A 23,620-nucleotide genomic window follows, 5' to 3' on the forward strand; every position below is an offset into this window, starting at 1 on the left:
TGATAGATTTTCAAAGGTTTTTAAGCTAGTGATAAAGCTTCAACTCAAGAGAGGAATGCAGACTCACAGCAAATAATGGTAAATGTTTATGGAATTTATACTTAATCCCCATCCCAATTGTAATTGATTTATATGTATTCCTTTGTATACTCATCACATAAACCAAGTAGGTGGGTAGTTTTCTTGTCCCCGTTTTACAAAGGAATGAACTGAAGAATAGAAAAATGAAGTATATGCTAAAAGATAAGCTTCTATTAAATGAGAAGGCTAATTGTTTCAACTACAGACCCCAAATTTGAACCAAGGCTGTAGGTAAGAATAAACTACACATGTGGAATCAACCATTTTATCATCAAGAGGGTTAGTAACTGCGCACGCGCGCGCACACACACACACACACACACACACACACACAACTTTAAGTTCATTCTTGTTCTTATAGCTTCCAATGATATGCACCTGTTTTTCTGCACTTACAGCAAGCCAGTACCACCCCATTGCTCTTAACCACTTTTATAGCTTCCTCAGATTTCTGAGAGGGAAAACTGAAAGGGACTATGGGAGCCTGAAGGAAATTAATTAACCCAGAGGGTTAGATTGAGCTGGAGAAGTTAGGCTAAGCTTAAATGATCAGAAGAAGTTTGCTAAACAAAGTGGGTGAAAGGTCAGGGGTATAGAAAAAGGCACTCCAGGCAGAAGGAACCACTTGAGCAAAGGCAGAGGAGACAAAAACAAAACGTGCAGAGACTGACAAACACTTTGGTGTTACAGGATCCAAAAGTCAGAGACAAGGGTTGCTGGTGGGAAGTAAGCAGGGCCAGGCTACCCAGGCTACCCAGGCTACACAAGGCAGCCTAAGAAGCTAGAACACCATCCTGATTGCTAGAGAGGTCACTGACACAGCAGATGGTTGTTTAGTAAAATACACTGAATTGGAGTGAGACAAGACTATAGATAGAGATCTTACTTTTCCAGTTATCTCTCAATCCCATATTTCTCCAAGGAGTGTCCTGTACCATCATCATGGAATAGCTAAGAAGAGAAGTTACAAAGTGCTTGGGTAACAGACAAGGAAGGGAGTCTCTTAAAAAATGCACCACTACTGGCCAAGGAAATAATTCTGGTCAAAGCATACATCACCAGGAAGATCTAGGACATGCATAGTTAATTTGAGGAAGGCTGCACATCTGAATGAATCTCTGGGAGCTCACTATGTCGGCATCTCACTCCAGCTAATAAGAAATTACTCCATCTCTGACAGAGGTGGACTCACTGACTATTTCCTGTGGTAACACTGGATTTGCAACACGAAACACTAGTGTTAGTGGAGGGTGTAGCTAGCAATTTGAAATTGGTACACACAGCAGTCCATCTATTGCTCCCCATCTACATCATCCTACCATTAAACACAGTGTGATGTCCTTCTCAGTGGGGACACATCTACCAACAGCCAGCTACATGCCTTCTACCCTTTCTCCTCTCCTCTGCCTCTTACAGACTCGACAAAAGTAACGCAAACTGGTATGTGGATGGCTCTTTGGAGTTGCTTTTTCATTGAGCCTTCTGTTTTCTCATCTCCAGTATAAAAGAGAGGAGAAATGAAGATGGAGACAAGAAAGGGTGCCAGAAAAAGGAGATGGTAAAGGAAAATACATTTTATCTATCCAAAAGAATTAGAATGAAACTGAGAAATAGCTGTTATTCAACAACCTCTTATTGAACCTGTGTGTTAGGCTTTAGAGCATCCTAAGATGACTAAAGGAGAGTCTCAAGTCTCACATTGACACTATGTCCATATACATGTCATGTACCAAGGAACAGAGGTATAGGGGTATATGATTTGTACAGAAACCATTGCAAGGATGGACAGGAATAGGACTGGAAATCTACAGTGTAGAAGAAGTGAGAGGATCGTAAAGTGGGGGCAAGGGTGGAGTGGGGAAGAGAAGGAACTTGTCTGGAAATTCTCCATACACAAGAGAGAAGACATTCCAATCCCAGTAGAGATGCAGAGATGAAAAATGGTATTGTTGAGCTCAGAATCCCAGTGGCAGGTCTAAAAATTGGTGGCGGGGGGTGGGGGGTGGGGTGGTGGTAGAGAACTATCGTGAAATAAGGCCTGAAAAAGTGGTCTTAAGGTCGAAGTTCAGATGTCAAAAACATGGTGCTGAAACTCTGGGCTTTGTCCTATAGAAAAATGAAAGCTAGTAAGTGTTTTCATGTAGGGAATGGCATGGTTCAGTGTTCCCAAAGTATTCTTTCTAAGGCATTGGAGGGATGGGATACAGAAGAGTAAGACTGAAGAGAAGGTTCTAAGGGGCTATCTTTAGAAATATGACCCTGAATTTCCGTGTTTTCAGTGAAGTAGGTAAGAAGGCTGGATTACAGAATAGATCCTTGATGATTCTCATTAGCAATGGCATTAACACCTTTCTATTCTCTGCTTGCTAGCTTCTGAATGTGTACGCATCCCCTAAAGCTCTGTATTGAAACCTAATTCCCAATGCAGCAGTATTAAGAGGTGGACTCTTTAGGAGGTAATTATATCATAAAAGTAAAAGACCTTGTGTTTGTTCTTACACAAAAGAGGTTGAAGAGAGCTTATTCCTCCATTTCTTTGAGTGAGGGCACAGCTAGAAGACACTACCCACAAAGCAGAAGGTAAGCCTTCCTCCTCAGACCCTGAAATTTATGATCTTTCTAATCTTAGACATCCTAGTCTCCAGAACCATGAGAAGAAATTTCTGTTGTTTACAGGTGGGTTATCCAGTTTAAGGTTACAACAGGTGTAACACAAAACTAGTACTTCCTTTCAAATCCATATAAAGTAGCAGCTCCAGCATTATGGGGTAAATCCACCAATTCCAGAGTCACAAAATTGGAATGCAGATCTCTGGTTCTGTCTGGGTGGTAGGTCCTTTGTATAAACAATATGAATTGCTTATTGCTTATTGATGAAGTGGAAGTATACATAACACTGCTGGACATCTCACTGATTACTATGTGCATGATAAAAAAGGCAAATTCTGAAGTAGATCCATGTGTAGTTGCTTGGGTTTGTGTCTCTGCTTCATTATCTTCTATTTGTGTAACCTTGAGCAAATCACTGTCATTATACAACAGATTTTGAGGGAAAATGATGATTTCTTAAACAAATGACTGAGTGTTGTGTCTTTACAATAGTTTCCCATTGTCATCTCTAAATGAGACAGTGAGAAAAAAAATCAATGATTAAAATTAGAATAGTTTCTTTCACTTGCTTATTACTTTGCTAGTTCCAAAATACTTTAACAAGTTCCTTATTACTGCCTACCTCTCCAGAGTCTTTCTGTGAAGATCCTGATGGTTCTAGAGTGATCAAGGGGTCACTCAAATATCTCGAAGCTAGAATTAACAATTTAGTTGTCAGTGTTCATTTTGCTCCACATTGCTGTGAGCACACATGACAGAAGCAACTGCTATTCAGCAGAAATTAACTGGAGTAATGAGTTGGATGGCTTGAGTTTAAATCCCAGTCCTGTCACTTATCAGCTGGATGGCTTGCTAAATTGCGTCAAAATCTTTCACCCTTTAGATTTGCATGTAACCATCCCATGTGAAAACATGTAGACAAATATATCAAGTGTAGCACTGAAGGATGGGAACCTGTAGAAGATGAGAAGAGAAAGAAAGAATTTTTAAGGAAAGGATATTGTCTCTACAGGCAGCCAATTAAGTCTCCACGTTTCTCTATAATTCTAACTCCAGGACTAGGAATCCCCTGATGTTGGCCATTTCTAAATCATTTCTTTTCAAACTAAAATGGAGCTGAGGAAACCTTTTCCAAGAAAGTTCCCAATAACACTTCCTCTTTCTCTCTTTTTGAATGAAAACAAAAATCTCGTGAAAATATGTTCGTTTTTGGAATCATTGAATCTGCTTTTAAGTTCCAGCCCTACTGCATTCTAATGATATGAGCTTGGGTGAGTTCATTACCTTCAGGGCTCTAACATCTTCATGTATCATATGTTATAGAGAGACTTTGTGAAAAAACGAACTTGAACTCTCACCCAGCATAGGTCCTGGCATAAAGCAAAAGCTCAATGTTCCTTTTGTTCTCCTTTCTTGCTTTCCTTCTATTGGTTGGTCTTTTCTTCATCTCTTTCTTCTTCAAGTTTCCCTGACCCTGGGCTCTTTTGGCTAAATGAACTGAGTTCTGGAAACAGAATGAATGGCTCAAGGTTCATTTCAGGACACAGATATTTTGAGCTGTTTGTTTTCCAGCTTGCAGTCATGTTTTCCAATTCAGGTTACGTTTCCTGCTGGAAAACTGGGCCCTCACAAGAGCTTTTGGCAGCCACAGACTGATTTGGTTGAGAACTATCCCATCCTTGGCAAGCAATTGAGGAGAGCCGCTCTGTGTGCGCGGGCGGCGATTCACACTCCTCTGAGGTTGGACTGCTCGCCAAAGCCACTACCCACACAGCTCCATCTCCCTTGAGATGGGGAAACCTTTTTCCAGCTTAATGGTTACAAGCTTCCTTGGACAGGGAATGTAAAGGGCCTGAAAGATAAAGCTGAGCTTTGCTCATAGCCTTTGTCAGAGCTGAGTACAGGCTAGAAGGCTTTTAAGCGCCCGTGAAGGGGATGTATGGGAGATTAGTGCATTTCTGTGGCAATTGGTCCTACCCTAGTGGGATGTTGCCTAGTTCCTGGGCCTCCCTTTCTATTAATCTCTGCTGAATTTATCTGCAATTGAAGTGGTGATCTATGGGGCTGCCTAGACCTGTTGTCCTTTCAGAATCTTGTCTCTCAACTTCAGTTGTCATCTTTTATTCAGCTGTTCGGAAGCTTGCTAATATTTTATCTTGACTTTAAAAAAAATTGTTTCCTTTTGCCTTCAGTGCTTCCATCTTGAGCCTAAATTAAGGTCTAAAACCAAACAGCCTAATTATACTCCTGCTGCTTCTCTTGTGCCCTGTAATCCAGGAAAGACTATCATTAATTAGCTCAGCGGTGTGAGCTGGAAAACTCAAGACCATGTCAGATTTTTCCAGGCTTGTCACTGTCTTCTGTCCCTCATCCATCAGTAAGAAATGGCTAGCTCATAAAGATCTCTTGATGTTTTTTTTCCCTAGCTGTTCTCAATTCCCAGGTTTTGCAACCCTAGTTAGACATTTTCATTTTTTATTTTTATTATTGCTAAATTGCCCTGTTGTGGTTAATTTTATGAGTTATTGTGACTGGGCTAAGGGATGCCTAGATACCTAGTAAAGAACTCTTTCTGAACATCTCTATGAGGGAGTTCCCAAAAGAGATTGGCATTAGAACCAATAGATCAGGTAAAGGATATACATACTCAGTGATGTGGGAATGTGTAATACAATCTGATGACAGTCTACATAGACAAAATAGGTGGAAATGCTCTCTCTCGCTCTCTCTCTCTCGTTCCTTGGTTTAAAATACCTTGATATTTATATTATAGCTCTGGTCCTTAGACTTTTGTCCTGGGATTGGAAGCTGCTAGTCATCTGAACCAATTTACATGATAAACCTCTACCTTTGTATAGCCTATTGGCTTGGTTTCTTGGATTAATTAACCCTGCTTAATCCCAGATCAATATACTCTCCTTTCTTTTCTTTCTCTCTCTCTCTTTCTTTCTTTCTTTCTTTCTTTCTTTCTTTCTTTCTTTCTTTCTCTCTCTCACTCTTTCTTTCTTTCTTTCTTTCTTTCTTTCTTTCTTTCTTTCTTTCTTTCTTTCTTTCTTTCTTTCTTTCTTTCTTTCTTTCTTTCTTTCTTTCTTTCTTTCTTCTTTCTCTCCTATCTCTGATTCAATGTATTTGAAACTCAAATACATTGATTGTCTTTCTTCATTGCTTAAAGCCTCTGCCACTTGCTTTTCAATGATTAGCCATTAAATTGAGGTGAAATGTAGGAAATGAATTTATCCTCCTCCTCCTTCTCCTCTTCCTCCTTCTCTTCCTTCTCATCCCCCACCCTTCTCTCACTTAGGCTTCAGTAGAAAATATCATGAATCCTTTCTCTTTGACACTGTAATTTCTTCTACCTTCAAACTCCCCCAATACATATTCTGCCTTATTCTTTCATTCACTAAATTATTATCAGTTCCAAACCTTAGTGCAAAGAATTACATTTAAAGCAGAATTTGAAAACACTAGATTCAGTAATCCCTAATGTGCTTTCAAGCTTGAAAATCCATGATTCTGCAAAATATTTTATTTTACATTCAGAGTCACACGTTTTCTCTCTTTATTTTTTCCTCTGGATATGAGAACAATACCTGCCATAGAAGCTGTGTTGAGGGATGAAAATGCCCTTTAAAAGAAGTTTGAAACTGAAGATCAAATCCACAAAAGTCCTACCAGCACTGCTTTTCCAAATGAAGCTAAGAGCAGAAATGGTGGTGGGAGAGATGTGCTGATTCCAGTAGAAAGAAAATGTGAACACAAGGATCTCATGGGACTTGACATTTTCATCGATCAGGGCCAGTGAGCATGGAAGGAGAATGACTGGGTTTAATGCAAATCCTCTGGCTCTAGTTACCCATTTTGAAATCATGAATAGCAATCCCTTTCTCCATGGAGGTCCAATTCTTGTCATCAGGCTTAATAAATACATATCATACTCTCCCTGAATCAATGTTGCAAGGTTCTCCATGAAAAAGGTTCAGGGATATACATGTATGTACAAGCTTTCATGCACACATCTCTCTCTTACACCGTACCCCCACACATAACTTATTCTATATTCCTTTTGTCTTCTAAACCACAAAAGAAGGCTGATAGATAAACTCCGTTATTCTCAGTTTAACTTTCCCACTGACATACAACCATACCAGAGAAATTTTAGACAGCTGGGCCCAGAACATTTCTTTGCTTTCTTATTTCATTATCATGTGTTTGTTCTCTCTCCCTCTCTCTCTCTCTCTCTCTCTCTCTCTCTCTCTCTCTCTCTCTCTCTCTCTCTCTCTCTCTCTGTCTCTTTCTCTCTACCTCTCTGTCTCTCTCTCTATGTTCTTATATTTACGGGGCTCCTGTAACTCCTCTTCTAGTACCAGCTCTGCAGATCTTGCTGTCCTAAAATATAGTCTGGCTTCCTACTGTGTTGTCCTGGCACACTCACTTGGACTCTCTCATCTTTTGATTCAATTTGCTCCCAAATGTTCTGGGAAACCCTTCTCTCCAGTTTTCATATCAAGCCCCATGCCTGGGAAACCCACCTTTGCCAGTCTGCTGGCCTTGCTTTTGCTCAACTTGGCCAGATATTAAGTTAGTATCTCTAGGCTCCAACACACTCTTCTGCATTTGTGTTTGTAATGCTGGGGCAGGGGGCCTGCACACTTCTGCCTGCAATTTGGCTTCCTGATAGATTGTCAATAGGGGCACAAGAGGGTGATCCCAATTCTTGTCTCTTTTGTACGGGCTTTTTGTGGGCCATCCAGGGTCGCACTCTCCCCCAGCATCAAAAGTTAGTTTTTGCAGCAGCATAATTTAAGTTTTTCAGCCCTTGAAGGAACACGCTCCTAGCACCTTCCTCAGAGTCACAAGCATAACTCCTTAGAGAGAACTCTTATTCCCAGAGATCAAAGGGACTTTAGTGCATTTTTGAACCCTTTTCAATTCATGGCACCTTCATTCACACTTCTATTGTCTCCCAAGAAATAATAGCTTTCTTTTCTCTGTCTCTGTGATATTTTGTTGTGTAGGTTTTTGCCTTTTCGGATGCATAGGTAACAGATTTTATATTAACAATTGTTTTTAAAATTCAGATTGTTTAGATATATTAGTTGTACAAAGGGGTTTTGTAGTACTATTTCTATCTATCTATCTATCTATCTATCTATCTATCTATCTATCTATCTATCTATCTATCTATCTAGTACCTTGGTGAAAGTCATTCCTCTCTTATGTTCCCTCACTCCTCCTCTTCCTTCTTAGAACAATTTCAGTTGTTTACATTTCTCCATTTTCACATTTGTGTATTAATGAGCTTTGATGTGTTCATCTCCTAATGTCCTCACTCTTTGCCTTCCTTCTCAAGTCATAACAATTCTTGACTACTAAAAAAAATTGTGCTAAATTCTTTCTGTTAAAATTAAGGGCCATACTTTCTTTCTGAGATACCAGCCTTAGAGGAAGTGACTTACAGAAAAATTCTCTCTGAAGGCAACATTATCCCACATGTCTACTGACTTTTCACATGTCGGTTCTTCCCTCAATGCTTCTGGGAAATTATGACCTCTTGTGACTGGGCCATTGGCCTATTCTTTGGGGCAGCTAAAGAAAGAAGACCATTCTCCAATCTCTTTTGGCCCCCATTGCTTATATCAATTCCACTCTGAGTTCAAGCATGGATATTGGTGGGATTGGACTGGCCAGGCACTGTGGCCACCTGTAAGAGGACTGGTAACATCTTTGTAATATCAGAGAGATAGCTTTCACTTACAGATAATAGATTTTCCACTATCTTAGCATGTGTTTAGATTGCTCGTTTGCACCCACCTAGAAAGAAAGTGTGGCTATAAGATTTGTTTTCACAAATGATGTGTGAGCAAAAAATGATGGCTGTTATTTCTAGATGGCAATTTTGAGATATGCTCTGAAATTTGATGCATACCTATTTCTCTCTCTCTCTCACTCTCTCTTTCTTTGCTTCATTTGAATTTTCTTTAAAGAATCTGGATCTGTTGATTTTGACCCTTTGTAAGCCTGGGTCTCTGAGAGCCCGTGGCAAACTGATTGGTTACTCTTCTTGTCCTCTGCCCCTGAGCTGTTCTAGAACTACAACTACCTGAGAAATACCTTTATTACATTAAAACAGGGAGAGCCAGTGGATACTTTGTTCCTGTATGTAGTCCTAGTAAGAGAACAGAGCTTGAGAAATTCAGGCAGTTAAAAATCAAGGTTTTGACTAGCTGAGGTAAAGCATTGAGAATGGTGTCCTGAGCGTTTCTTTGGATTCAGAGCTTGCTTTATCTTTGTAATACAAAGCCAGCTTCTTAAAAATTTAAGTTTGTTTCATTTCAACAAAATAGACATATTGCTTCCTACTGCTATAGGGCTGTTGGTATGGTAAAATATGAAAATGGACAAAAATGCTTTCTTTGTTCTTTAGTGTTAACATTTCAAATATAATATGAAGATTTTTTCTCAGATCATATTTGGGATTCTAAATGCCTCTAATACATGTCTATCTATACCTTCCCTTAGATTGGGGAAAATTTCTGCTATAATGTCATTGCATAGACTTTCAGTGCCTTTATTTTGTATCTCAGCTCTTTCCAACCCATAGAATCTTAGCTGTAAAAGAAAAATGACAGTTTACTTACAAGGACATACTTGTCAGAAATATACCAAACACCTCAGAAGAAACAGTAAAAGTCATAAAAACACATAATAATAATATTTCAAATCCTGAGGGTAAGTACCTGCCAACTAAAACTATACCCAGCAAAGTTATCCTTCAAGATTGATAGATAAATAGATATCTTGCAAGATAGGCACAAAATAAAGCAATTCCTGATAATACCACTGGTATTTTAGGAATTCTATACAGAAGTGAGGAAGAAAGAGAGTTACAAATGAGAATTCAGAAAAGAATAAATTTCATGAGAAATATGAACAAATGAGAATTAGAAAAGAATCAAATCTGTTTTGCTCATATACCAGCAAACTTTCAAGATGAACAAAAAAGAAAAGAATAAGCAGTGCTTGAATCAACCAAGAAAAGTCAACAAAATTATAGGAATCAGCAAATGATAATAAATGAATGATAACTTCAAGTGCAAATGGTCTTTTCTCTCCAACTGAAATGCATTATGATTGACTACATATGAAAAAAAAGCAAGATCTATTTGTTTTCTGCAAGAAACATATTTCATTGACCAAGACATGTGCAGAGCAGTAGAAACCAGGGAGAGGAAAGGAGAGGATGAATGGAATGTGAATAAGATTGAAATACTTCATATCTATGTATGAAAAATACACAATAAAATTCATTAAAATTGTTTTATATAGGGGAGAGGATAAGAAAGAGTAACAAAAGGGGTGAATATAGTCAGAGTATATTATACGCATGTACAGAAATAGAGCAATTAAATGCCTTTATAAAATTAATATACATTAGTAAAGAGAACAGGAGCACTCACATTGAAAAGTGATACCAATCAAATGGAAATTGAAATAAATTAGAATAGTTATATCTTCTCTGAAAAAAGTAAACCTCACACCAAAATTAGAAGAGATAAAAAAAATCATTATATATTAACAAGATACAACAAATATAAACATATATGCACCAAATATTGGTACACCCATTTTCATGAAATCACTCTGGGCATAGAATGCCAGCTATTTCTATATACTATAAAAGTGTATTATTTCCATGCCCTACTCTCATGAATATATAGATCATCTATACCAAACAACTTCAACAGAAACTGTAGAATTAACCTGTATCATAGATCAAATGGATTTAACAGACATCTACTGAATATTCTACCCAACAGAAGCAAAATATATTCTTCTCAGCATCCCATAGTAGTTTCTCAAAAATGACTCCATTTTAGGACATACAGCTAGATTTAACAAATAAAAGTATAGAAATACTTTCTTATATCTTTTCAAGTCTTAGTCAGTAGCAAGAAAAACTACAGAAACTATACAACATATCGAGGTTGAATAATACCATATTGACTGAGCAGTAGCTCATTGAAGAAATCAGGTGTGAAATAATAAAAATTTCTAGAATCAAATTAAAATGAAAAGAAAATATGCCACAATCTGTGGTATAACAAAGGCAATTCGAACAAGAAGGTTATAGTTATGAGAACTTACATAAGAAAATAAGAAAAATCTCAAATCATCTATTTATATACCCAATTATATGCCTAATTATATATCTCAAGATCTCAGACAAAAATAAGAACAAGTCAAATTTCAAATTACAAGATGAGAATGAATAAAGAGTAGTACAAAATGTTAATGAAAATGAAACTAAGAGAACAATATAAAGAAGCAATGAAACAAAGTGTTGGTTTTTTTTTTAAAGTTAAATGTGATCAACTAATCCATAGCTAAACTAATTTAAAGGAGGAGAAGACACATACTTAAAAAATTAGGCATGAAAAGAGGGACATTATAATATGTAACAATAAAGTTCAGAAGATGATTAAGAAATATTTTGAAATTTTATCTTCCAGTAAATTAGAAAATCTATATCCAATAGTTCAATTATTTTCACAGAAATAGAAGAAAAAAGTCCCAAAATTCATATGGAAATACTAAAGTTCCCAGAATAAAAGAAACCGTTTGCAAATCAGAGTCCATACCTGAGGGATTAAAATTTAGCCAAATGAATACAAACATCTGAAATAGGTCTGTAAAGATCAATGAGATTAAAGCAGTACCAGAGTAGCTCAACAACAAAACCCCTCAATATGGACAGATTTAAGGTTAAATTGCAGCAGACCTTTAAGAAAGAACGAACACCAATGTTCTCAAACCATCCCATAAAATAGATAAGAAAGGAATTCTCTCAAACCCATTCAATGAATTCAAGTTTATCCTGATGTTCAAACCAGATAAGGACAAAAAAAATCATCAGAGCTACTATAAAACTACTGTAAAACACTAAAAAAGGAAATTGGAGAAGACACTAGAAAATCAAAACATTCTCCATATGTTCATAGATGAATTCTGTTCATAGCAGAATTAATATTGGGAAAATGGCTATAATACCAAAAGCAATCTACAGATTCTATGCAATCCCTAGCAAAATTTCATGTTGTTTTCACACAGGTAGCAAATAATAATCTTAAATTTTGTATAGAATCACAAAAGACCTGAGTGGAAAAATAATAAAGAAAAACAAAAAAACCCAAAACAGTAACAAAACAACTTCTCTCCCCCAAACCAAGCTAGCCAACACATCTTAGTACTGCATGTTCTAATTATACTACAGAGCTATAGTAACATGTTGAATGGAGCTGGTACAAACAGACATGTAGACCAATGAACTAGACTAAGGTACTTAGAAATAAATCTATACAACTACATCCCTTTGATTGGCAACAGATGTGCCAAAAACATAACGTTAGAGAAAAGCTGGCTTCTTTAACCCACAGTACTAGGAAAGCAAGTAGAAAATGGAAACTAGGCACCTATCTTTCACCTTGTACAAAAATAAACTCAAAATGGACCCCAAATCTTACTTTAGTTTAATTAGATTACATCCAACTTAAAAGCTTCTGCAATGGAGACAATGGCAATGGAGACAAGAGCAAAGAAACAGCCTAGACAATGGAAAAAAATATTTGCTACATATTCATCTGACAGGGGAGTGATGTCCAGAATTTCTAAAGAAGTAAAAAAAAAATGCAGCACCAAAAGAGCTTATAATCCAGTCAGCAAATATAGAAATGAACTGAACAGAAACACTTTCCAAATGAAGACATACAAATAACTAACAAATACGTGAAAAAATGTTGAATATATTTAGTTCCCATGGAAATGCAAATCAAAGCTACCTTGAGATTCTATGTCAATTCATTTGAAGGTCTATTAAAAAAAGTCCCTCAGCAAACATTGGTGAAATGTTTGGGAAGAGACATACTTGTATACTCTTGGTGAGAATGGAAATGAAACTATTGGCTACGGAAACCAGTTTGGAGCTTTCTCAAAAAAAAAAAAATTAAAAATGGCACTACCAAACTACCATGTAATTTCAGCTATACCCACAATTTTATATATAGTCTAAGGCAGCATTTTGTGTAATAGCCAAGTTATTGATTCAAATGATGAGCTTATCAATATACAAATAAAGAAAACAGGTAAATAAATAAATAAGAGGTATAGTGTATATATATATATACAGATATTTCATTCAAAAAACAAAATTACAGTATTAGAAGGAAAACGAGTAGGATAGGAGATCATCATGTTAAGTGAAATATTCCAGAAACAAAGAGAAATATCATATCTTTTCTCTGGATAAGGAATCTAGATTTTTAAGAATAAAAATATGAAAGTAGAAGAGGATAAGGGACTAGTGTGAGGTAGAAGGGCAAACAACAGAGATTGATTTGGAGTGAACATGTTTAATGCCCATTGCATACATGTGTGAAAATATCATAATGAAACTCATTATTTTGGACAGTTAACATACTAATGTATGTATGTGTGTGTCATGTTGGTTTATAGTGCCTCAGGAATTTGTCTGCTTTACAAGGATATTTTCCTCTCCATTTAATTTTGATAATTTTTATTCATCTGCTTTTTTGCATTTGTTATTTTTTTGCCATTTTTAATGTCCTGTTTTGGTTTTAGTTCTAAAAGTTGCATTAAGCTTTATAGCTACTGTATTTACTGTATTTTCTTAGAGGTTTTTTTTTTTAACGTATTGCTTTTTCTCTAGAGTATAAGGAACATATTTTCACTGTGTTTTGTGTCTAGCAACTTTTATATGAGACCATTTAAGAAGATATTTTCTAACAAAAAACAAAGAGAGACATGACAAAGAAAGCAGGACCCAAGGTCCCAATTCACAGGGAGACCAATAAAGGGGGGGGGGGCTGCCATGGGAGAAAGGTACCGAAAAGTGAAACACAAACTCTAAATTATATGTACATAAATTCCTATGTACATACTTTAATATCCCAGCAGTAAAGAACACCAAAAAATAAAGAAGCAAAAGACTTCCTTGTAATCAATTTTAGAGAAACTAAAGGACCCTATACCTTTTCCTCAAACAAGATGTACACAGGTACACATCTGAAAGAAGCTGGAAGTAGGACACAGAATGAATGGAAAATAGGGGGGGAAATACGGAAGAAAGGGCAACTGGCACTGAGGAAAACAAACTAAGCAAGGGCAGCAGGGAGCGGGTGGAAATTGGAGAAAAAGAAGGAACAGATTACACAAAGCAAAAGAAAAGAGATGTATATGTATATATCATCTGATTTGGAAGGAATTGTTTTACAGTCACTAATCATAGAGAACATAAGCATTGTAGATTACAGTGACAATTGACATTAAGGATAAGATCTCGGTTTATTTTATTTTAAATTTTGATTTTTGAAAAAATAAGAAACAAGGGGGTGGGGTGAGGTGCTAGGGTGGGGAGGGAAATAGGAAGAAAAATGAGGAAGGGAAAAACAGGTATGACAAGAAATGTATATGTATTCACTACCTAAATCATGTAGCTCTAACCCCTTTGTGCATCATCCTGACAATAATAAAAAAAAATTAAAAGGAAAACAAAAAGAAGATATTTTCTAGAAAGTTAGGTTTTATTTTTTCCTCTTTCCTAATCCTGCCTCCTCTCTTTCCTTCCTTCCTTCCTGTCTTTCCTTTCTTCCTTCCTTCCTTCCTTCCTTCCTTCCTTCCTTCCTTCCTTCCTTCCTTCCTTGTATGTCTCTTTCTTCCTCTCTTTCTTTTTTCTGTTGCCTCTTTTCTTACTTTTTCTTTTTCTCTTTCCTTGTCTCTATCTCTTCCCTTCTTTCGCTCTCTTTCTCCTTCCCTCCCTTCTCTTCTCTACCTCTCTTCCTTTTTTCTCTTTCTCCTTTCCTCCCTTCTCTTCTCTTCGCTCTTTCTTTCTCTCTCTCTCTCTCTCTTTCTTTCTTTCTTTCTTTCTTTCTTTCTTTCTTTCTTTCTTTCTTTCTTTCTTTCTTTTTCTTCCCTTCCCTTCCCTTCCTTCCTTCCTTCCTTCCTTTCTTTAAAAAATTTTTATTGTCAAATTGATGTACAGAGAGGTTACAGTTTCATGCATTAGGCATTGGATACATTTCTTGTACTGTTTGTTACCTCCTCCCTTTCCCCCCACCCCCATTTCCCTCCATGAGTTGTTCAGTTGATTTACACCAAAGTTTTGCAAGTATTGCTTTTGTAGTCATTTGTCTTTTTTACCATGTGTCTTTCAATTTTGTTATTCCCTTTCAGCTTCCTAGTTCTAATACCTTCCTTCCTTCCTTCCTTCTTTCCTTCCTTCCTTCCTTCCTTCCTTCCTTCCTTCCTTCCTTCCTTCCTTCCTTCCTCCCTCCCTCCCTCCCTTCCTCCCTCCCTTTCTTCCTTCCTTCTTCCTTCCTTCCTTCCTTCCTTCCTTCCTTCCTTCCTTCCTTTCCTTTCTTTCTTTCTTTCTTTCTTTCTTTCTTTCTTTCTTTCTTTCTTTCTTTCTTTCTTTCTTTCTTTCTTCCTTCCTTCCTTCCTTCCTTTCTTTCTTTCTTTCTTTCTTTCTTTCTTTCTTTCTTTCTTTCTTTCTTTCTTTCTTTCTTTCTTTCTCGTTCTTTCTATCTTTCTCTCTCTATTTCTTTCTTTCTTTCTTTCTTTCTTTCTTTCTTTCTTTCTTTCTTTCTTTCTTTCTTTCTTTCTTTCTTTCTTTCTCTCTCTTTCTTTCTTTCTTTCCTTCTTTCTGTCTGCCCCACCACAATGACTAAACACTGTCTGTACTTCAAGCTTTGTCTTTAAAATCATAATCCTCCCGCTTCAGCCTCTTGAGTACTGATATTACAAGTTTGAGTCAAAATCATGGAGATCTGCTCAAATCAACAATGAATCATTGGTTGGATTTCTATTCCAGCCTTTGTCTTTTTATGAGTGAGAAATAATTGGAACTTATGTTTAGGTCTCTCAGCTTTGGCATCTGTGTTTGTTCTTGCTTAGAAATCAGTGACTTTTAGCAGAATTTTAAAAATTTCTTTGGCAATCACTTCTCCTGTATCTCCCCTCTCCAAATTACTCACTTGTCTAGTTGTTTAGCTGTTTATTATCTCAGAACTCAATACTCAGAACCTCACCTTGGAAATACTGTGGCTTTCTGCTTCCCTGACTGATAGGGATTGTGAAATACTCCCAATAATGATAACTGACTCACAAATCTCACCAATACACACAGTATAAAGATGGATATCCCATTTATTCCTGCTTGTGATATTCTTTAATGTTCTTTATTTTATACAACTTAACTATTGCTGTGTATAGACCTAATATTCACAAGATACTTTTCCCTCATTGGAGGCTGGGATTTCCTTAAACTTTCTGGGTCATTCTTCTTATTGAGTCATTGGCAGATTTTCAGATTCTGAGAAAATTCCACTGTCTTTGAGCTAAAATTCAGAGATAATATCTTGAACCAATTTCTATACCTAGCAAACAGAAATGCCATTTGAGCTCAGTTCTGCTGCTTCTGAGCTCTGCTTTTGTCACAACACCAATGCTATCTCCATAGTGTGTCTTTGTTTAATAACTGAGACTCCAGTACCTTTGATTACCTTCTGCCAGAAAACTTATGGCTAGATATGCCTGAATAGAGATGAAGAAGGAGAAAGAGAAGGGGAAGGGGAAGGAGAAGGAGAAGGGGGAGGGGAAGGGGAGGAGGAGGAGGAGGAGGAGGAGGAGGAGGAGGAGGAGGAGGAGGAGGAGGAGGAGGAGGAGAAGAAGAAGGAGGAGGAGGAGGAGGAGTAGAAGGAGGAGAAGAAAGGAGGAGGAGGAGAAGAGAAGGAAGAAGGGAGAAAGTCTTATCTTAGGGCCAGACAAGTTGTAACCATTTTAGAGAGGCCCGGGATACCAGCAGAGCCAGAAATATGACTATCATCCATTCATTGCTCAGTGCTACGCCCAATGTCAGTTATGTGCTGCTTTGATTTTTTTCTAATTTCATCTTATTAAGTCGAAACTCATAGATTTTCCTAAGAGCTTTAGGGAACCCCTAGGTGAGGAATAATGAGGTTTGGCACAAATAGACAATAGGCCTATCAGTGTTTACATGAAGCATCTAATAGACATAGTTACCACAACCAAGATGCATGTCCATTTAAATAATTCTCTCATTCTGTGGCCCCTCTGCATGTCTATGTCCCAAAAGGTGATTTTGCTGGCCCTTCCGGGTATCTGGCACCTGGAGAAGGAAAGGGCCACTATCCTGCTTGACAGTGACTGTGTGTGCAGAACTAGATCAGAGCTCTCATAAGCTGCCAGTCTTGATGAATCTACCATCCAGTGAGTGTCCCTAGTGAGCCTGTTCCAGGATACTGGGGTTTGCTCCAAAACAGCAATTTTGACAAATCGACAAGGCAATAGGAGCTTATTAGTCTGCCAAGTGCCTCTGCAGGCAGATAGTGTGACACTTAGACCCATTTGCTACCTCTCCAGAGAAGTCTTGGGTACAACATTAATGTCAAAACTGACCTACTGGGGTTTCCTTACCATATCATTCTGCACAGATGGGCAGAGCCACTGGAGGCTGGGCACAGGGGCTCCTGTGAGGGGCTTATCATTGGATGTCTGTACTTTCAGCATGTATCAGAATGGCCTGAAAAGCCCTCATACCATGCATTTGGTGTGCCAAACTTACTCCTGATTCGTTTTTCTGTTACTATTAAAAGCTTATCTTCTTTTTTCCACTTTCCTCATCTACATATTTTAAATCCATCCTTACCTATTTTTACATTGAATGTATTTATATAATACATCTTAAATCCTTCCTTGAAAAAATAGGGTATAAATAAATAAATAAATAGACCAATAAATGAACAAAGGCTCTGTGTGAAAGAGATGTGGTTTCCATACAATGGTTAAGAATCACCCCCACCCCCATTGTTCTATGTAGTAAAGAAAACTACAGGTAAATTGTAAGTCTAGGCAGATTTATTTTAAGTTCCTTTGGCTGGTTTTTTTTTTTTTAGATGATGAAAGGTAATTCTGCTTGAGTACTGGGTCTTGTTTTGTTCAGCAGCTTGTGAGACAGAATTGTTAAATTTTCAAAACCTTACCAAGTTGGTTAGTGCTACTTTGGTATCTTAAAGTCAGTCATACTGGGATTATTTGTACAAGAGAAGCTGTCAGAATTAACCAATGTAAAGTTTCTTCCTCTTCTTTTTGTTCTTCCTTTATTCCTCTCTTATCCTCTCCAAGAACTGGTTTACTGCATGAAGATGTGGCTTTTCTTCTCTCCAAAATTTGGATTTGAAGAAGTAATTTTTTTTGGAACTACAATGACAGATTAATGTATAATAGATCAGAACAGAGGAGGGCAACATTTCTGACCAGTGGAAAGCAAGTGAATGGAAAAGCTGGCATCTCTAGTGAACAGTGTAACCAGCTTGGTACCAACATGGTCCTCTCAAATTAAAACCTGAGACCCTACATGATTTAAATTGGACATGCGCTATTTCTCTGGGGGTGTAGGTGTGGTTTAGTTCCTTCTTCTCTCTCTAGATTTTCTAAGAGGCCTGGATAATTCTAAGTCCATATTTTGCTGATTTTCCCCATACCCACTTCCCACATCTTACCACAGACAAGTCCCAGACATCCTTTTGATGGCTACCTTTGTCATTTCCCTTCCTGTGTGCGTTAAAGAGAATCAAATCACAACTAATAGCAAATGCATTCACCCACTGATAGTCTCTTTCTACTTTGAAGTATCAGGGACTAAAGAAATAGAGAATTCTATTTTAACTGGTCTGGCACCAGGTGTGCTCAGCCACCAAGAGCCTTATTTATTATCATGATGGAAGTCAGATATGGGGAGGCAGTTAGGGAGGAGAATAGCCATAATTCCTTGATGCCTTTTTAAAGCTTTGACTCATTTATACTGACTGAAGCTAAGGCCAAGAATGGAGAAATTATTGAGCTCCTTGCTTGAAAAAGTGAGGAGCTGTCAGACATAGTGCCTGGCAACAGAGCACATTTGAAGAAAGGTGATTTCTATAAAGGTTTATGATGAATTGTAGGAACACAAAGCTTCCCTTAATAGGCAAAAGTATTACTCAAGGGCCAGATATTTGATGACTTGTGGGCGATCACTCTCTTCTGGTTCCTTAACACTTTTGGAACAATAGCTTTTCACCAGAAAACATACTCTCTATCAGATCACTTGTTTAGATTCTGGATGGAGAAGCCTATGTGTGTTTGTGTATATATAGTTTTTATTATTTTTAAGTAGTTGTATAAAGGAGTTGCCATTCAACAAAGCAGTTTATGAATACAATATGTCTTGATCAATGCTATGTGTATATTTTGACCACAGTTATACACTTGCAGATTTGAAAGACTGGAGTGATTCATGTCCATAGAAAGCCCATTGATTCACAAGGAGAAGCTCAGTCCTCAGGAAGTAGGGATGAAAAGCTTGATCCATGCTGTATTCTTTGGCATGCCTGAAAATGCCTGCTTTATTAATTCCTACGTTGCTACTCCCTCCTTTGCTGTTTGCACAGTTGTTAGCTAATGAGCATTTGCAATAGAAGTGCTGGAAGTTGCTGAGTGTTTGAGTATATCCTTGCTATTTTAAGTTGAATGAATGATGAGGATTTTAAAAGATAACGAGGAGTTGGCTTGGTTATGAGGTCAAAAGTATTGTTGGTAGATGATATGACCTGTATTAAAGAGACACTTCAGACTCTAACCTTCCCATTAACTTCCTCCAAAATTGTCAAGGATGGACTTTTAATGAAATCAGTGTAGCTGGTGAACTTGCATAGAAATGGGCTTGCATAGAAAAACATTGAAGCAGTAAAAGCAAAAAGGATCAGTGTCAAGTTAGGGATGTGTGTCTCTCTCAAAGGGAAAACCAGAAGCTCTCCAGTTCAGGTGGCTCATTCTTGCTTGTCTGTTTCAAGGGGTAAATATAGCCAACAGGGTCTTCACTAGTGGGTAGTGTCTTGTTGATGAAGCAGGCATTCGGCACCATGTTGTCAATGTTGTAATACAGACGTGACCAGGGACCATGCCTGATGTTGGTTTGCTAGACAGAGAACCAGGCTGATTACTGATTTAGGAATTCAATTCCAGACTGTAAAACAGAAATGCAAACATTTATCCTATGTCTTTAGACAAGGACAGCCTTGCATTTAGGATGTCTCTATTTCAGCAAAGAGAGCTGGTCCTGGACTGTTCAAAATACTTCCTGAGTATGAAGAAACCTGTGGCTAGTAACCCTCTACCTAAAAGGGTATGGTTTAACACATACTTGGTGGATAGTTAGAAAAAAGAACAGGCAAAACCCCTGAGATATAAAGAAGAGCAAGGAGAATTTACTTCAAGATTTGGGAAAGATTTATCAAGCACTTACTTAGATTTCAAAAGTTAATGGAAGCTGTGTGTGTGTGTGTGTGTTAGTGGCTCATACCTGTAATTAGCTATTCAGGAGACTGAGGTCTGAGGATTGTGGTTCAAAGCCAGTTAGGAACTGGAAAATTCACAGGACTCTTACCACCAAATTAGCCAGCAAAAGTCTACAAGTGGAGCTGTGGCTCAAGTGGTAGAGCTAGAGTGCCAGCTGGAGTGAAAAAGCTAAAGGAAAACAACAAGCAGGGAATCCAAAGTCTGATTTGGAGAGGAGTTCATACAAAAATAACAACAACAAAACCCAAACCAGACAAAACCAGTTTGACTGCTGTCAGGATAAATGAAAAGAGTTTAAACTGTTTTCTTAGCTGGGAATAAAACTCCGGAGGGCGAAATATCAAAACAATGTCAGATTTCCTTAGAAATTATGACTCCTTTTTTTTTTTTTCTTGGTCAGTTGTGGGGCTTGAGCTCAGGGCCTGAGTACTGTCCCTGAGCCTCTTTGTGCTCAAGGCTAAGGCTCTACCACATGAGCCACAGTGCCACTTCTGGATTTTGAGTGGTTAATTGGAGATAAAAGACTTATGGGGACTTTTCTTCCCAGGCTGGCTTTGAATGTGATCAGTGATCCTCAGATCTCAGCCTCCTGAGTAGCTAGGATTACAGGTGTGAGCCACCAGCACCCAGCACCTCCTGTTTTTAATGAGGTTAAAAAATAATCTAGGAAGAATTAATTCATTCCACATATTCTAAGAATCTACTATGGTTCTTAGTTCCCAGGAATATGGGTCAATAAGAACAAGAGGAGCAAGTCTTCAGACAGTGGCCCCATGTGCCAGGCATTGCTCTAAGACCATTACATCAAGTGACTCACTCACGTAACCCTTTGCACTAACCCTTAACCAACAGGAAAATGGAGGCACTAAAATGTGAAGTCATCTACCTATGGGCCACCTAGGCAGTAGATAACAAAACTGAGAGTAGGTTTAGGCAGTTGACTTCAGAATTTGGTGCCATGCTCTCTCTGTAAAAAAAAAATCCTAAGTTGTGCCTGTCTACCGCATTGATTAGAGATAGTCAGACATGAGTCAGTAAAGTTGGTTAAAGAATAGCCAGCTTCCCTTGCCAAGTGAAAGTGAAAGGCAGTGATTTTTAGACAAATGAGATTTATCACTAAGAGACCTGCTTCAACTGAAAACAGATGATGGCAACAGAATGAAAAACTTCAGCCTACAGGAAGGAATGCATAATAAAAGGAATGTTAAACTCGCATGCAAATATAAATATTCCTTGATTGTATGACTCTCTAATATTCCTAAATGTAAAAATAAAAACAGGATAGCCTAAACCCAAATTTCTCTAAGAAAAGACAGCCTGAATATGTCATGGGTCCATGTTTCACATAGAATTTGCCAATGGTGACATCCTCCCATGGAAAAACAAGAGAGATTCTATCTAGTTTAGTGTGCAAAGAATTCACACTGCTAGAGTCCCAAAGCTCCAGTTGGTTTCTGACTGGAAAGTCTGAATGGGCAATGTGCTATCCTCACCTGCTTGAAACATCCTTGTTAGACAGCCAAGTGGTGAAAGGATTAGAATGCAGTTTGGGAATCTGTTAGCACTGGAAGAAGGCTAGGCCTAGGTAAGTTTTCTCTAACACATAGATGTGTTGGCAAATGGTGTGTAATTTAATAACAGTATCCAATTACATCATCACATTAAGGGCAAGGATACTGAAGGTTCTGAAAAGGGCTCCATGTTTACAGGCACCCCCTTGTATATGGGGAAGTGCTATGTGTGTTGTCTTGGTAGAATTAGATAGTAAATTGTTTAAGATGAAATGACTATTAGAGGTGCCATAATAAAAATAAGAATCTAAATGACTCATAGATACGATCTTGTAATTTAGGGATTACCTTAGCCCAGAACTCCTCAAAAGCAGAACCTGAGACAGTGATTTAATTCCTATGATTTATAGTACTTATTTGCATGTTTTTCTTTTTCTTTTTTTACTTTAAGCCAGTTTATACCATTTTACTGCAAGTTTGTTACTTACAAGTAGCATATACTTATGTCTTACTGACCTCTTCTTTTTTTTTTGGCCAGTCCTGGGCCTTGGACTCAGGGCCTGAGCACTGTCCCTGGCTTCTTCCCGCTCAAGGCTAGCACTCTGCCGCTTGAGCCACAGCGCCGCTTCTGGCCGTTTTCTGTATATGTGGTGCTGGGGAATCAAACCTAGGGCCTCGTGTATCTGAGGCAGGCACTCTTGCCACTAGGCTATATCCCCAGCCCCCCCCCCCCTTTTTTTTTTTTTAAATCACTGGAGGTGGATCTGTTTATTCCTATTCCCCAGATATCCCAATAATACTAGGAAATTTTAGCATTGTCTTTTTTAAACATGCTTTCTTCACACAATAGGGTCTCCACTGCAAAATCTGTAATAGCTATGTTGCATCACAACACTTACCCAAGTGCCCCTGGGAGATTTCACCTTTGTCTTCTAAGATTCTACCTGCGACAGTTAGAAGAGTTAATAGCTAGAGTTCAAAAGACAAATGGTTGCCTTAAGAGCAAAGTTTAGATACAAGTTGATCTCTTCTTTTTAATCCAAGTGTTTTGTCTATAGTTGATGAAATTATTTTTTACTTTTATTAGCATATGTAAAATTGTTCATACTAAAGAGGTTTCATCATGACATTTCCATACATTCAAGTGATGCACTTGATTATATTCAACCCCTTTGTTACTCTTTCTTATCCTCCACTTCATTTATGTGCTAGTCTGTCATTAAGGGATTTTTTTTTTCCTGTTTACTTCATGTGTTAGGTAGCTTTTCCTCTACATTTCAAATCTTTCTCTTGGTGTAATTTTTCCCATTTCCATTTTAATTCTCCTTGTTAACTATTTAACCACAGCTCTTAACAGTGTTTTTAGTGGCTGTTGCTATAGGATTTTGATTGTGTATCTTTCTAACAATGTAAAATTAGTATTCTGCCATTAATATAAAGTACAGGAACCATTGAAGAAATCTACTTATGATTATTTGTGCCTCTATTTGTGCTACTTTTGTCATTTATTTTAGTAGTATGTTACAAGCTCCACAATACAATGCTGCAACTATTATTTAAAAATATCAGTTAATGTTTAAGGAATAACTAAAAGACTAAAAAATCTTTTGTATTTATCTACCTGGTTAGCATTTCTGATACTTTCCATAACATTCTCCACATTCAATGTTTCTGTCTGATGTCATTTCCTTTCTGTCTGAGGAAGTTAACTTTAGTAGTTGTTTCAGTGCAATGTCTGTGGACAAGGACTCCTTTGTGTTGCTAATTTGAAATTGTACTTCCCTTTCACTTTATTGCCATGAACTTTTTGTGGGGTGGGGAGTACCTGTCCTCAGGCTTCAACTCTGAGCCCAAGTGCCGTCTCTGAGCTTTTGTGCTCAAAGCTGGTGCTCTACTACTTGAACCACAGCTCCATTTCCAGGATTTTGGTAATTGAATGGGAATAAGAGTCTTCTGGACTTTCCTGCCCAGGCTGACTTTGAGCCACAACC

This window comes from Perognathus longimembris, chromosome 1 (genome assembly GCF_023159225.1).
Source record: "Perognathus longimembris pacificus isolate PPM17 chromosome 1, ASM2315922v1, whole genome shotgun sequence".
Classification (NCBI taxonomy): domain Eukaryota; kingdom Metazoa; phylum Chordata; class Mammalia; order Rodentia; family Heteromyidae; genus Perognathus; species Perognathus longimembris.